General features: G+C 44.4%; 1 protein-coding gene across 1 annotated transcript in view; it reads left to right on the top strand.

Annotated features, from left to right (window-relative positions):
• LOC146210302 (uncharacterized) overlaps window positions 1–15,022 on the top strand; it is a 190,728-nt gene extending 175,706 nt beyond the window's left edge. The window contains exon 7 of the mRNA XM_084609140.1: window positions 14,875–15,022. The gene's annotated coding sequence lies outside the window, so the exon portion shown is untranslated. The remainder of the gene's footprint in view (window positions 1–14,874) is intronic.

The raw sequence follows: 15,022 nt of genomic DNA, 5'->3' as shown, positions 1-15,022 counted from the left end.
TTGAGGACGCAGTACGGGCCGTTGTATGAGGGGGTACGTTTTGTTTTGCCTGATAAGGGTAAAAATGATTTTTCCGCAGAATAACATATTTCCCATGCATATGCGGTGTCAAAATGTTTTGCGGGTTGAAAAAGTCTTTTCTTTTTTTCTGAGGCATTTCAGCTCTTTGTTGAACCATGGCGACGATGGGTTTCCAGTGACGGTGATAATAGGGACGTGTTTATCAATAAGTTGATATAGAGCTTGTTTCTGAAAAGGGACCAGTTATCTTCAATTGATCGCTCTGAAAATTGTTGGAGAAGCCGCATGCAGAACTTTGTTCATCATCATCACCAACTCGCCCAACTTTCGGCGTTACTCTCCCATATTTCTCCACGTAACCCGGTTCTGTGCTAGCTGCATCCACTTGACCTCATCTGCCCACCTAACTTTCTGCTGCCCCCTGCTATGCTTTCCTTCTCTTGGAATCCAGTTCGTTACCCTAAGCGACCATAGGTTATCCTCTCTTTGCACTACATGTCCCGCCCATGCCCATTTCTTCTAAATTTCCACTAGAATGTCGGTAACTTGAGATTTCTTTGACCCACTCTGCACACTTCCTATCTTTTAATGTTACCCCTACCATTTTGCGTTCCATAGCCCTCTGGGTTGTCCTCAACTTAAGTAGAACTTTCTTGGTTAGTTTCCACGCTTCAGCCCCATAGGTGCTGAAGGTACAGGTAAGATGCAACTGTTGTATACTTTCCTCTTGAAAGTTGCTGATACCGGTAAGCTGCTAGTCAACCTGCGAGTGCTTGCCAAATGCGCTCCATTCCAATCTTATTCTTCTTGTTATTTCCTTTTCATGGTCCGGACCTGCGGTTACCACCTGTCCTAAGTAGACATAATCGCCTACTACTTCCAGTACTTCGCTACCTAATGTAAACTGCTGTTCCTTCCCGAGGCTGTTGAACATTACCTTAGTCTTATGCATATTGATTTTCAAGCCTATCTTTCTACTTTTCCTGTCTAGGTCATCAATGATTATTTGCAGTTCATCCCCCGAGTTGCTTAGCAAGGCAATGTCATCAGCAAAATTGCAGATTATTGATGTATTCTCCATCTACCCTTATCTTTAACTGCTCCCATTTGAAGTCTGAATACTTCCTCTAAGTAAGCTGTGAATAGTACTGGGGAGATTGTGTCTCCTTGCCTAACACCTTTCTCTATGGGAATTTTGTTACTTTATGCAGAACTATGGTTGCTGTGCAGCCACTATATATATATTCCAGCACTTTTACGTACGGCTCGTCTACCTCCTGGTTTCGCAATGCTTGCATCACCACCGATGTTTCAACTGAGTCAAATGCTTTTTCGTAATCAATGAATGCTATGTATAAGGGCTGGTTATATTCCGAGCATTTATCTATCACCTGATTGATGGTATGGATATGATCGATAGTAGAGTACTGTTTCCGAAAACCTGCTTGATCCTTTGCTTGGTGGCAGTCTAAGGTTGTCCTGATTCTATTAGTGATTACCTTAGTAAATACCTTATACATAACAGACAGTAAGCTGATTGGTCTAATTTTTAAGGTCCTTAGAGTCCCCTTTCTTATGAATGAGGATAATGTTTGCATTCTTCCATGGTTCCGGTACCGTCGATGACACCAGGCTCTGCATATACAGGGTGGCCAGGTTTTCTAGCGCGATATCCCCCCGTCCTTTAGCAAATCTGTAGTTATCTGATCCTCTCCAGCTGATTTCCCCCTTTTCATAGATTCTAGCTTTCTTGACCTCGTCCTTCGTCACTGGTGGAACGTCTGACTGTTTTTCCCTGCCGCCAATCTCGTTACAGTCCTGACTACTTTGGCTGCTGTAGAGATCAGTATAGAACTCCTCGGCTACTTTGACTATCTTGTCCATATTGGTGATGACTATCCTTGTCCCTTATCGCATACATCTGGATTTTGCCTATGCCCAATTTCTTTATCGCTTTAAGGCTTCCCCCGTTCTTTACAGCATGCTCGATTTTCTCCATGTTATACTTCCTTATATCAGCCACCTTGTGCTTATTGATTAGCTTTGATATCTCGGCCAATTCGATCTGGTCTGTTGGGTTGGAAGCTTTCATATTCTGGCATTTCTTAATCAAATCTCGTCTCCATAGACAGCTTACCGGTATCCTCTCTAACTATCCTACCGCCTACTTCTACCGTACACCCCGTAATGATATCTCTGAAATTATTGTTCATTACTTCCAGGGTAATGCCGCCGTCTTCGGTTAGAGCAGAAACTTGTTAGTCTGGAATTAATGGCTGCATATTTGCCTCTGTCGTACTGTGTTAGTGTTTTTCGAATTTTTTTGTGCGTGACAACTGGCAGGAGTATGTGGCTTGACCACAGAGTCCTGGTAAATGAAGAAGTGGCGGAACGTTATCAGGGTAGAAAGTTAATACGAGGTCGAGTATGTTGGAGGAATGATTGCTTTGTCTCAGTTTCAGTTCAGTTTAGTCGTTCAGTCGTGTCCGACTCTTCGTGACCCTATGGACCATGTCACGCCACGCTTTCCGGTCTCTCACTATCTTCCTAACATCACATAACTTCATCTGCAGTGCCTCGAGGATGCCATCTAACCAACGCGTTCGGTGTCTACCCCTTCTCCGGCGACCCTCAACCTTTCCCAACATCAAATCTTTCTCCAGCGACTCCTCTCTTCTCATCAGATGACCAAAGTAGCTGAGCTTTAACTTTAAAATTTGACCCTCCAATGAGCAGTCAGGGTTTATGGTCGACAATATCGACTGATTTGATCGTCTGGCAGTCCAAGGAACTCTCAAGAGTCTTCGCCAGCACCACAATTCAAATGCGTCAATTCTTCGGCGGTCAGCCTTTTTCACAGTCCAACTCTCGCATCCATACATCACAACTGGAAAGACCATAGCACGAGTTATACGGATCTTGGTTGGCAGACTAATGTCTCTGCTCTTTACTAGGCGGTCAAGGCTAGCCATTGCTCTCTTTCCCAGAAGCAGGCGTCTCCTAATTTCATGGCTGCAGTTTCCTTCCGAGGTAATCTTGGCGCCCAAGAACAGAAAATCTGTCACAGCTTCCACTTCTTGTCCATTGATGCTCCAGGACTTGATAGGGCAAGACGCCATGATCTTTGTCTTTTTAATGTTCAGTTTAAGCCCAAACTTCTCACTCTCTTCTTGTACGCGGATCAGAAGTCTCTTGAGTTCCACTTCACTTTCTGCCATTAAAGTGGTATCATCCGCATATCTAAGGTTGTTGATACGTTTTCCAGCAATCTTCACTCCAGGGTTTGATACGAACTGGGATAGACCAAAGGCTAGACATGTGTTAACAAAATCGCTTTCGATGTTATCTTTACATGTTGTGGTGGAAAGGTTGGGCCAGTTTATTGCAGGGAAGTTAAAGTTGCCGAAAAGAACTATGAGTCGGGGTTATCATGCGAAGTGCTTCGTGGAAATTAGCAACAAAAGAATCCATCAAATCTGGTGGACGATAGCAAACACCAATGATTGATTACGGGAGGAAATGAAGCATGGCACTGAATGAACAATATTTCTAGAGAGGATGGAATTTTAATTTCAGAACAAAGAAGCGAATCATGGGTTCCTATTCGCATGCCTTTTCCCCATTTATCTTTTCTATCGCGACAGAAAACTGTAGTTAGGAAAAACGGAAAGTATTTCAGAGTCATGTACGGATGGTGTTAGCCAGGTTTCAGTGAGTGATAATGTGGGGGGGGGGGCTATCAATTGTGTGCGCAAGACTTTCAAGGTCAAGTTTGGGCAGGAGACTACGGATATTAGTGTAAAGGAAGGACGAGGAGCAGGACTTTGGACTGACAGGAGGTTTACACAGTGTCTATGGCATGGTGACGGAGGGGGGTGGGAGGTGGCGGCGAACGACTCTGTGCAGATTGGTCGAAAATATAGACAGTGTTATCAATGATTATTTATCATGGCAGAGTTGGTATGTTTCTGGTTGAAGTTTTGCAAATTCTAGTAATCGTTTCCTGACAGAGTAGATTTTGAGGAGTCTTCCGAGATTCTATAGTCACTGTTTTTTCGTGTCTTATCTCAGGAAAGAACTTTCTAGTTTTAAAATGGTGAATTTAACGATAATCGGCTGTTTCCTGTCGCTTTGAAACTAAGCCTGTGCGCTCTTTCAACATCCATCGGGCTGATTGTGACGTCGAGCTTGCCCCTACATAACTTTGAAATCAACTTTTCAGATTCGGCCCATGTTTCTTCGTCAGTGTCTGACAAGCCGGAAAAAAATATTTCTACGTGCTCTATCTTCAAAATCAGTCATTTTGCAAGAGAGATTTGCAATTTCGCCCGAGTTTTGCTCCGCAAGTGTTCGCACATCGCTAATATCGTCCCTAATTGCAGTAAATAGTGCACAATCTTCAATTTTGACGAGTCTTGTTTTAATTTCTTCGAATGTTTTATCATTCTCAGTTAATTTCGAATGAATGCCTTAATTTCGTCTGACAAAGTTGTTTGTCCGGAACGTAATTCGTTCAAGGCTTCCATTATTGCATCTGTAGAGCGGGTATGTGGAGGCCTGGGATTTTACTCGATGTCATCTGCCAAGATTAGTAATTGATAGATGACACTCAGACAGTCATAAGCAATGTGTCCCGGTCGCGACATTCCGTTTCCAGCCCAGATGGGAGCAGACACTATCATCATCGTCGCCATCTCCAAGACGTCGCATTACGTCAGTTCCTTCGTTCTCGGTTGCCGCTAGTTGCCGTGGCAACAGATACGCTCCAAAATGCATATGGCGTCACGCATGTTCTCCGTCGCTACAGTGTTCTGCCCGTCGCGCTCAGGGCATTGCTCGCGGTCGAGTCAGTTGCCTCGGCTGGAGGATGGGGCCCATTTGGCATCGGCGTGCCAGCAACGATGTGCGCATCACAAACAGCATGCTAGCAATCCTCAGGGAGCCTCGAAAGGTGAAAAGCAGTCACAAAAACGTTGCTAGAGATTTGAGAAATGCGAGTTTTTACTTTGACAACAAAAATTTTGTGCGGGAATGACCACTATAGCTATAGTGTACGTCAGAAGCTTCCGATAATTCCTGCAACAAACATTGCTTTCGATGCGCCTACAGCTCGTTATTCCGCTACGTACTTCGATTTTAATTAAGAGCATCATAAGAAACAGTTTGCTTCCCTTATGCCGCCATCGTGAGGGCTGACTCCCGTGAGTTAGTCGGGATTGTGCATATTTAAATAAACTGTTTTATGCGGCATCGTAAACAAACTTCCTGATGTCCTAGCCATGCTTCAGAGGATATACTGAGCGTTGCCGGGGACGTGCATACAATATCGAGAAAGGCACTAAAATGAGCACAGTGGTTTGTGTGCCGCGCAGTACTGCTGCAATAGTTCAGCATTGCTTTACCTTTGTATTTTATGTATTATCAATAGCTGCTGGCCAGGGGCAGCGCAACAATTCTGCTCGCGCTGGTAGGGGTATCAAGGCATATTAATGAACAGCTTCGGTGCTGCTGAAACAGTGGTCAGTGTCGACTCTCATTCGGTCGCTTTGTGTATTCTCACAGTTAATGACGGGTAGAGTTCAAGGTCGTGACACTTGTATCGATTGCCGGTTTTTCTGATACACATGAGAACGTTGTCGGTTTTAAACGTTAATTACTTGCTTCTGCAACACTGCCAATGTTTTGCTACGGATAGTAAGAATAAGCAGGGACTGCGGCTCTCAATGCACGCAATTTATGTAGCCATTAATTATTGCATGCCATGGCAGTAGTGTGTGATGTGGTTTGCTGCTGTTCATGCTATGAAACCACCATGAATGACACATGCTCTCTCATTGCAGGAGACTGAGGGCACTTTGGTGGCAGTACTTTACCATCCATTCCATTGCATTTGACTGCACCATGGGGGTGTGGAGCGAATTGTAGGAAAGAAAGGGTGCTGCATTTGTCTGATAGTGCAGTGCTATGTGAAGCTTATCATCTTGAGCACTCATATAAGCATGAACAGCCTTGCACTTCGTCGAATCTGTGGAATGCACGGAAATACCTTTTGTGCTGGCATATAGCCTGCAGTGCAACTCTGCAGATACCACCAGAGTGCAGCTCTGCTGGTCAATCATACTGATGTAGGTGTATGGGTCGTTAGATAAAAAAGAAATGCTGTTCAGTTTACAGCAGAAGCACACCTGCAGGGTGCCGCACTGACTTGCGCATTACTCGAATGCGCTCCTAGGTACCAACATAATGCAAACATAAATACTCAGGCTTCCAACATTTGGAGGCAACACAGTTGTGAAATGTACTCAGGAAAATAAGTAATGTAATACACAGTGAATGACATCACTGCTCGTGCTCAGTTTCGCTCTATGTTGCACTGCAAAGTAGCAGTTATCACAAAAAACTAGATACATGAAATCTTACTAGAAATTGTTGGCATGAGGATTGTTCTGTGCCCTAATCCTTGCATATTGGAAACTTGGCATTACAAGTTTCTGTGATGTCATGTCCAAATGTTTCATTGACACTAGTATCTTCCTTTGTTTCACTACTGTGCAAGTTGTACAAGATTTTGTCATATTTTGACTTCTAAAACAATTTGCAGATGGTTCAAAATCCTTGTTGAAAATCTAAGGTTTGGTTTGATTAGGTTTGTGGGGTGTAACATCCCAAAGCAGCTCAGGCTATGAGAAACGCTGTAGTGGAGGACTTCGCAAATTGTGACCGCGTGGGGTTCTTCAAGGTTCACGGACATTGCACAGTACTCGGGCGCCTAGCTTTTCGCCTCGATTGAAAAGCGGTCGCCTAGGCCGGAATGTGATCCCACATCCTTGGGCACAGTAGTCGAGTGCCCTAACCACTTCACCACCCCAACGGGGTAAAAATCTAAAGGTGTAGTCATTTCCTTCATACTGTTTCTACTGCAACATGTCACACAGCCTATTTTTTAAAGAGCACTCTTTCCCACATGGATGCCACTTCACAACGCCAAAGTAGGGCTAGGTTTCCGTGCTGAACTATTGACGATTTCAACTGTGGAGGTATGTTTTGAAGTGCCCTTGTAATAATGTAAGCTTCACAGATCAATTCTAGAGGCTGCCACTTTGCAGCCTCTACTGAGCCAGAGAAACACTGAAGTTTGGCAACTCAAATTATACTGGTTGCATTGCTCTTGGAAGGAGGCAGCAGAGCAGGTAGCAACACAAAACATAAGAAGCACACACAAACACAAGGACAACACTGCACTGACTACTATATTGACCAGAACCTGCACATCTTCTCCCTTCACTTCACGTCTGCAGCCAACTTCTTCCTTGTCTTTAACGTCCTGCCGGTTTGCGCAGAAATTCGAATTCCTTCTTCAACAATATCACTGAAGGCATACTGACACATTGGTCTCCAGAGTCACTGATTGCATATGCTTCATAAATTTCTCTTGCTAACTTATCCTTCATCCTTTTCATAACCTTAACATTGTGAAGGTCAGCTGGACATTTTTGGTCTCTACAAACAACGCAGTCTTTGCAGTGCACCGCGAGATTAGTGCCAGACTTGTCCGATATTGCCATAGCTTGTTCTCTAATCCTGTCATTGATACATCTTCCTGTCTGTCCAATATATTTCTTTCCATATTGCAAGGGAATCTGATAAATAATCCCCTGAATACACTTGGAGTACCTAGTCCGGTGCGAAGTTTTGCATCCAGAGTTGAAGTCCTGGTTGTTAACCCGCACACACATCCCTTTAGCTCTGTTTGGTGCCGTTGAAGTGAAGGGAGAAGATATGCGGGTTCTAGTCAATGTAGTTGTCAGTGCAGCGTTGTCCTTGTGTTTGTTTGTGCTTCTTATGTTTTGTGTTGTCACCTGCTCTGCTGCCTTCTTCCAATAGATGCGTGACCAACTAGCTCAACGTTCAACTCTATTATGGTTGCATTGGTTCTGTCCATATAAAAACTGTACTTACAAGATCCAAAAAGCACAGGTTCAGTATGCTTGATACAGCGTGCAAAGCCTGGTATGTAGCGTAGTAAACGGCTGCCACGTATTTAATATATAAGCACAAGTTTTGAAACACAAGTCACTAACATGGTAGGTATTGGCTGTGGCTTGTCATTATAATTAAACTCACTGTATCCATCATTAATGTTGCTACTAAAGATTGGTTTGGTTTGGTAAAACTTTATTTCCCAGAGTAGGGGTCCTGGAGGACACTCGGCTAGGCGCCAGGTGTAGAGGGCAGCTCCCACGTCGGCACAGAGAGCCCGAAGCTCTCCGCCGCCGCGCGGGCCTCCTGGACAGCCCGAAGCTGATCATGTAGTGAAGCACTTTTTAACATCTTATTCAGAAATGTGGCGCAACAAACACAGACACAAGAGAAGATACACAACACACACTTTTTAACACTTTGTCCCAACGTTTCTTGTTCTTGCCATAGGCGTCGCTCGATGCACAACCACACTAAACCTACTACGTACCTCCTACTAAAGATGGATTAGCTGTAGTTGCCCAACCCACATACTCAGCTAGGTGAAATAGGATACTTTAAGAAACTTGGAATATTTCATGGGATGCTGCACACCTAATAGCAGTCTGCATTTTTGTCTTTTCGACTGTGGCAGTTTCAAACTTAGGTACGACTTCAATAATGGAATTAGTATTGATGTGATCATCACTTACTTGCCAACAAAAATGACAACTGTAACGAGAACGCCCGCTGTTCTGCAGAATACACAATTTGATGCATGGTGTGATCAAGGTCCTGAAGTAATGAGATCTCATTCTGGACTATACAACACAATGGTCTTTTTATGGACCATTCAGAATTCTGATCTTCAGCACTGTCTAGTAGTTTAATCAACAGCATAGATAAGCAGTTCTTTGTTTCAGAGCCCCACATTGATGGGTGCATATTCTCCTAGACAAGGGTTTTATAAGCTATAAAAATGTCTACATATGAAATACGTTTGTCACCATTGCTGGCCATTCCTGTAAGCAAACTGAGGTGCACAGTGATGACTTAGTGGCTCAAGCATCTGCCTCACGTGCAGAGTTCCTCACGATAGTGGACAACTTTTTTTTTTTTTTTTGGGGGGGGGGGGGGATTAATTGACTGTGGAAAGGGCCTCATACTGTCCCACTTTCAAATTTAAATCTGTATCGTGCTATAAAGCCCACTTGCGGCCCATTATTAGCAAAGCAGTGGCCTAGGTGGGCCACAAGAAGAAAACGTTATTTGCACACCTTTGAGGCTAGGCTACATCACCTTTCACTTTCATATGGTGATAGTGGAGTCATCAGTTTGGTGGCATAATCTTGAATTGAGTGTCAAGGAAATTTTCAAATCCAATTTATGAGTTTTATTGCAAAAGCAACACTACTCTAGGCTTTGAGCCTTCAACGTAGCGCGGCCGGTAGCCACGTCTTACCCACGTGACACTAGGGTGAGAGCTGGGCTACCAACTCAAGCGGTCGGCAGGCGCTGCCAACTTGGGTCTCTCGTTTCACATGGGACGGTTATGTCAGAATTGGCCTGCTAGGACCCTGGCATTCACGTTACCCCTATAGGCCACTAAGGCACGTTCACACGGATTGGTTAAAACGGGGCTTTATATGTGGGCTGAGGAAGAAGAAAAAGAGAAGAACGCTCGGTCACCCGCAGCTAATGCTTTCGCTGAATATTTGGTTCAGCAGCGTTGAACCCTTGTAATTTTTTTGTTTTGTTTTTTTCTGCTGCTGGCGAAACATCATAGCCAGAAAGAGCCACACATTCATTTCCAACTAAAAGCAAAATTTAGATAGAATTGTCTCTTGGCGCATTTTTCTAGAACAAATTTATCTCTGATACTGTGTAGAAGATAGCAAATTCTGGGGACACTTAAGCTCTTTCTTTAAGCATATGACTATATAGCGTCTGCAGCTCCCCTTACAGTTAATTTGCATACATGTAGTCCTCGCTTATTTACCAATCTCTTGGTCTGTGCCTCTAATATATCACATTCTTATTAGCATACAGTACTAAACTATAACCTCATCCATCTACCGCATGTAAGCAACCATTCAACATGTAAACCCCCGCTTTAACCAAGCCGTATGAGCGTGCCTGACTTGGCATCCAAGAACAGTGGAAGGTTGATTCTTATTCCACCTTCCCACCCCAAATGAGCAACCAGAGTTGGCAGCTCCTCCCACCTCTCTGATAAGTGATCTTGTTAAGTTGCACTAACCATAGAAGTATCGGTGCTCGGCCATGTCAGCTGCCAGCTAGTACAATCTGCTAGCACCATGACCGCAATTTTTTGTTCACAATGCTGTCGCAGGATTTTCTGGGTAACGAGGCCTTTATCATCATCATCAGCAGCAGCAGCAGCAGCAGCAGCCTGATTATACCCACTGCAGGGCGAAGGCCTCTACCATATTTCTCCATTTAACCCGGTTCTGTGCTAGCTGCATCCACTTGACCCCTGCGAACTTCTTAATCTCATCCGCCCACCTAACTTTCTGCCGCCCCCTGCTACGCTTTCCTTTCCTTGGAATCCAGTTTGTTACCCTCAGCGACCATCGGTTATCCTCTCTTCGCACTACATGTCCTGCCCATGTCCATTTCTTCTTCTTCATTTCTACTAGAATGTCGGTAACTTGAGTTATTTCTCTGACCCACTCTGCACGCTTTCTATCTCTTAATGTTACCCCTACCATTTTTCGTTCCATAGCCCTCTGGGTTGTCCTCAACTTAAGTAGAACTCTCTTGGTTAGCCTCCACGTTTCAGCCCCATAGGTGAGTACAGGCAAGATGCAACTGTTGTATACTTTCCTCTTGAGCGATACCGGTAAGCTGCTAGTCATAATCTGCGAGTGCTTGCCAAATGCGCTCCATCCCAATCGTATTCTTCTTGTTATTTCCTTTTCGTGGTCCGGGTCTGCGGTTACTACCTGTCCTAAGTAGACATATTCGCCTACTACTTCCAGTATTTCGCTACCTAATATAAACTGCTGTTCCTTCCCGAGGCTGTTGAACATTACCTTAGTCTTCTGCATATTGATTTTCAAGCCTACCTTTCTACTTTTCCTGTCTAGGTCATCAATCATTATTTGCAGTTCATCCCCCGAGTTGCTTAGCAAGGCAATGTCATCAGCAAATCGCAGATTACTGAGGTATTCTCCATCTACCCTTATCCCTAACTGCTCCCATTCCAAGTCTCTGAATACTTCCTCTAAACAAGCTGTGAATAGTACTGGGAAGATTGTGTCTCCTTGCCTAACACCTCTCTTTATGGGAATTTTGTTACTTTCTTTATGCAGAACTATGGTTGCTGTGCAGCCGCTATATATATCTTCCAGCACTTTCACGTATGGCTCGTCTACCCCCTGATTTCGCAATGCCTGCATCGCCGCCGAGGTTTCAACTGAGTCAAATGCTTTTTCGTAATCAATGAATGCTATGTATAAGGGCTGGTTATATTCCGAGAATTTTTCTATCACCTGATTGATGGTATGGATATGATCGATAGTAGAGTACCGTTTCTGAAACCCTGCTTGATCCTTTGCTTGATTGCAGTCTAAGGTTGTCCTGATTCTATTAGCGATTACCTTAGTAAATACCTTATACGTAACAGACAGTAAGCTGATTGGTCTGTAATTTTTAAGGTCCTTAGAGTCCTCTTTCTTGTGAATGAGGATAATGTTTGCATTCTTCCATGGTTCCGGTACCGTCGATGACACCAGGCACTGCGTATACAGGGTGGCCAGGTTTTCTAGCAAGATATCCCCCCCGTCCTTCAGCAAATCTGTAGTTATCTGATCCTCTCCAGCTGATTTTCCCCTTTTCATAGTTTCTAGTGCTTTCTTGACCTCGTCCTTCGTCACTGGTGGAACGTCTCACTGTTTTTCCCTACCGCCAATCTCATTACGGTCCTGACTACTTTGGCTACTGTAGAGATCTGTATAGAACTCCTCGGCTACTTTGACTATCTTTTCCATATTAGTGATGACGTTGCCCGCCTTGTCCCTTATCGCATACATCCGGTTTTTGCCTATGCCCAATTTCTTCTTTACCGCTTTAAGGCTTCCCCCGTTCTTTACAGCATGCTCAATTTTCTCCATGTTATACTTCCTAATATCGGTCACCTTGCGCTTATTGATTAGCTTTGATATCTCGGCCAATTCGATCTGGTCTGTTGGATTGGAAGCTTTCATACTCTGGCGTTTCTTAATCAAATCTTTCATCTCCTTAGACAGCTTACCGGTATCCTCTCTAACTATCCTACCGCCTACTTCTACCGCGCACTCAGTAATGATATCTCTGAAATTATTGTTCCTTGCCTCTAGGGTAATGTCGCCATCCTCAGTTAGAGCTGAAAACCTATTCTGTAGCGAGATCCTGAACTCTTCTGCCCTCCCCCTCACCGCTAATTCGTTGATGGGTTTCTTTCTTACTAATCTGTTGCGTTCCTTCTTCAGATTTAGGCTAATTCGGGACCTCACCATCCTGTGGTCACTGCATCGCACTTTCCCGATTACCTCTACATCTTGCATAATGGCGGGGGTTGAACACATTATGAAATCGATTTCATTTTTAGTCTCTCCGTTAGGACTTTTCCATGTCCATTTCCGGTTCTTCCGTTTGCTGAAGAAGGTATTCATGATTCGTAAGTTATTGCGCTCTGCAAACTCAACTAGTAACTCCCCCCTGCTATTCCTAGAACCAATGCCATAGTCACCTACTACCTTGTCTCCTGCCTGTTTTTTCCCTACCTTGGCATTGAAATCGCCCATTAGTACAGTATACTGCGTCTTTACTTTTCGCATTGCCGATTCTACATCTTCGTAGAAGCTTTCAACTGCCTGGTCATCATAACTACATGTAGGTGCATAGGCCTGTACAACCTTCAGTTTATACCGCTTATTAAGCCGAATTACGATGCCTGCAACCCTCTCATTAATACTATAGAATTCATCTATATTACCCGCTATATACTTATTGACAAGGAAACCTACTCCTAGTTGTCGCCTCTCTGGTAAGCCTCGATAACACAGTACATGCCCATCTTTCAGTACAGTATATGCCTCATTCGGCCTCCTAACCTCACTAAGCCCTATGACATCCCATTTCATGCCCTCTAGTTCCTCTAACAGCACTGCTAAGCTAGCTTCACTAGCTAGGGTTCTAGCATTAAACGTTGCCAGGGTCAGTTTCCAATGGCGGCCTGTCCAGCGGAGCCAGACTTTCTTAGCACCCCCTGCTGCGTCACAGGTCTGACCGCCGCCGTGGTCAGTTGTTCCGCAGCCGCTGGTGACTGAGGGCCGGGGTTTTATGGAACTTATCATAGGAGGTTGCGGCCAATTACTGCACCAGGGTGGCCAATTCCTGTTCTGGTGAGGGAGTGTGTTGCCGGAGGTGTTCACCGGCATCAGGTCGCACCCCAAACCTGTTTATGCGGCCTTTAAAGCTATCGCATAAAATGGTAAATGTTAGCATCTGCTGCATCACATGCATTATGTAGCCTGTTGAACATCTGCATTTTTCATATTCCCATCTGCAAGCTAGCAAACTGCCACATCAAAAATTGGCATAGGTCAACTGCTAGAACTTCTCAAAAAAAGTCCTAGAGCCAGTTCCACAAATTTAGGCTTCTGAGCAAATGAGAGCTACTGCTTTAAGCCTGAGGCCTTCACCTGTCACCAGCTGGCCAAGAATGAAGCCAAGGAATGTGTGACGCCAGTTACCCGGAGCAGCTGATTTACATGTGGCCTGAAAGGGCGCAAGCTGTCAGCGTGTGAAGGGGCAAGGCTTCGTGCATATAATCTGAAATCTTGAAATGTTCCCCATAAGGAATGTTCCCCCTTTTATGTTCCCCCTACATAAAAGCTCATTTTCTGCCATGACAAAAAATTATGGGGATTCTTAAGTCACCTTAAGAATAGAATGCGACAGCATTCGAGCAACGTTGCTTGCTGTAGGTTTCTGTCATTTCAGCTTGACATGCTCATTGCTGTACTTTCAGAAATTTTTACCACTTATAGTAGGTTCTGGACAGGCACTTTGAGTTGTTTTTCTGCAACAGTAGACATGGACAACACTGAAGGTGACTATGAACCAGCCACTGTTCTTGGCCATACGACTCGACCAGCACACCTGTAAATTTGGCCAGAGGGCTCCATTAGGTTGCGCTTTCTACACCAGTTGAGAGCATACTCAAGTACAATTTGTCAGTGCGGTTTTGTGCCATCTGCACCAGCCTCCCCGCAAGTCTCCTCGTGTAAATATCTGCTTGACTTGTTCCATTGTAGACTACTCTGTAGTCATGCTTTTTTCAGTAAAAGTGTTTCCTGCCACACTTTCCATGTGCTAGATGACTATGGTGATCATATGTAGTCAGTCAGTGTCAGTCAGCAGACGGGAGGGGCTTTATTATTTTTTTTGTGTGTGTGATACAACATGCGGAGACCCATTTCTTTTTGACAAGGTGTACTCCGCATCAGCATCTGTGGTACCTCCACTTAGAGTAGCGATTGGTTTTAAGAATGCGAGTCAGCCTATACCTTCGCCCGTTAGTCTGCCCATGCCTGCCAGTAAATGTCTGACAATCACTCTTCCACCACTGCCTGCCAAAAGAAAGCCCAAGTTGTAGAGTTTAAAAGTTAACTCTTTTTAATTGACAGGCAACTGGTGACACATTTTGGATGGGAACAGCAACAGCCTTAATGCACATAAACTTCCTTGGATTCTGCTGTTATCTCTTCGAAGTACCCACTGACTCGGTGACAGTTTGCCTGCACCACTTTGCACAATGCATAAAAAAGGGCAGAGTCAAATACATAACTTTTAAAACTGGCATGGAACTTTTCTGAATTAATGCAGATTGCACCCAATCTGGGGAGATCAAGACACAGTCTTGTGAAATCACACTCCTCACCAACCAATCAGCGCTTGGTCATATACATGACCTGACCTCTCCATCAAGCAAGACATTTCCTGCCAACACCACGTTTTCCTGTTCATGTGAACT

This window comes from Amblyomma maculatum, chromosome 1 (genome assembly GCF_055883805.1).
Source record: "Amblyomma maculatum isolate TAMU_Amacu chromosome 1, ASM5588380v1, whole genome shotgun sequence".
Lineage (NCBI taxonomy): Eukaryota > Metazoa > Arthropoda > Arachnida > Ixodida > Ixodidae > Amblyomma > Amblyomma maculatum.
Note: the sequence above shows the minus strand (reverse complement) of the source record. Positions and strands in the feature narration are given on the sequence as shown.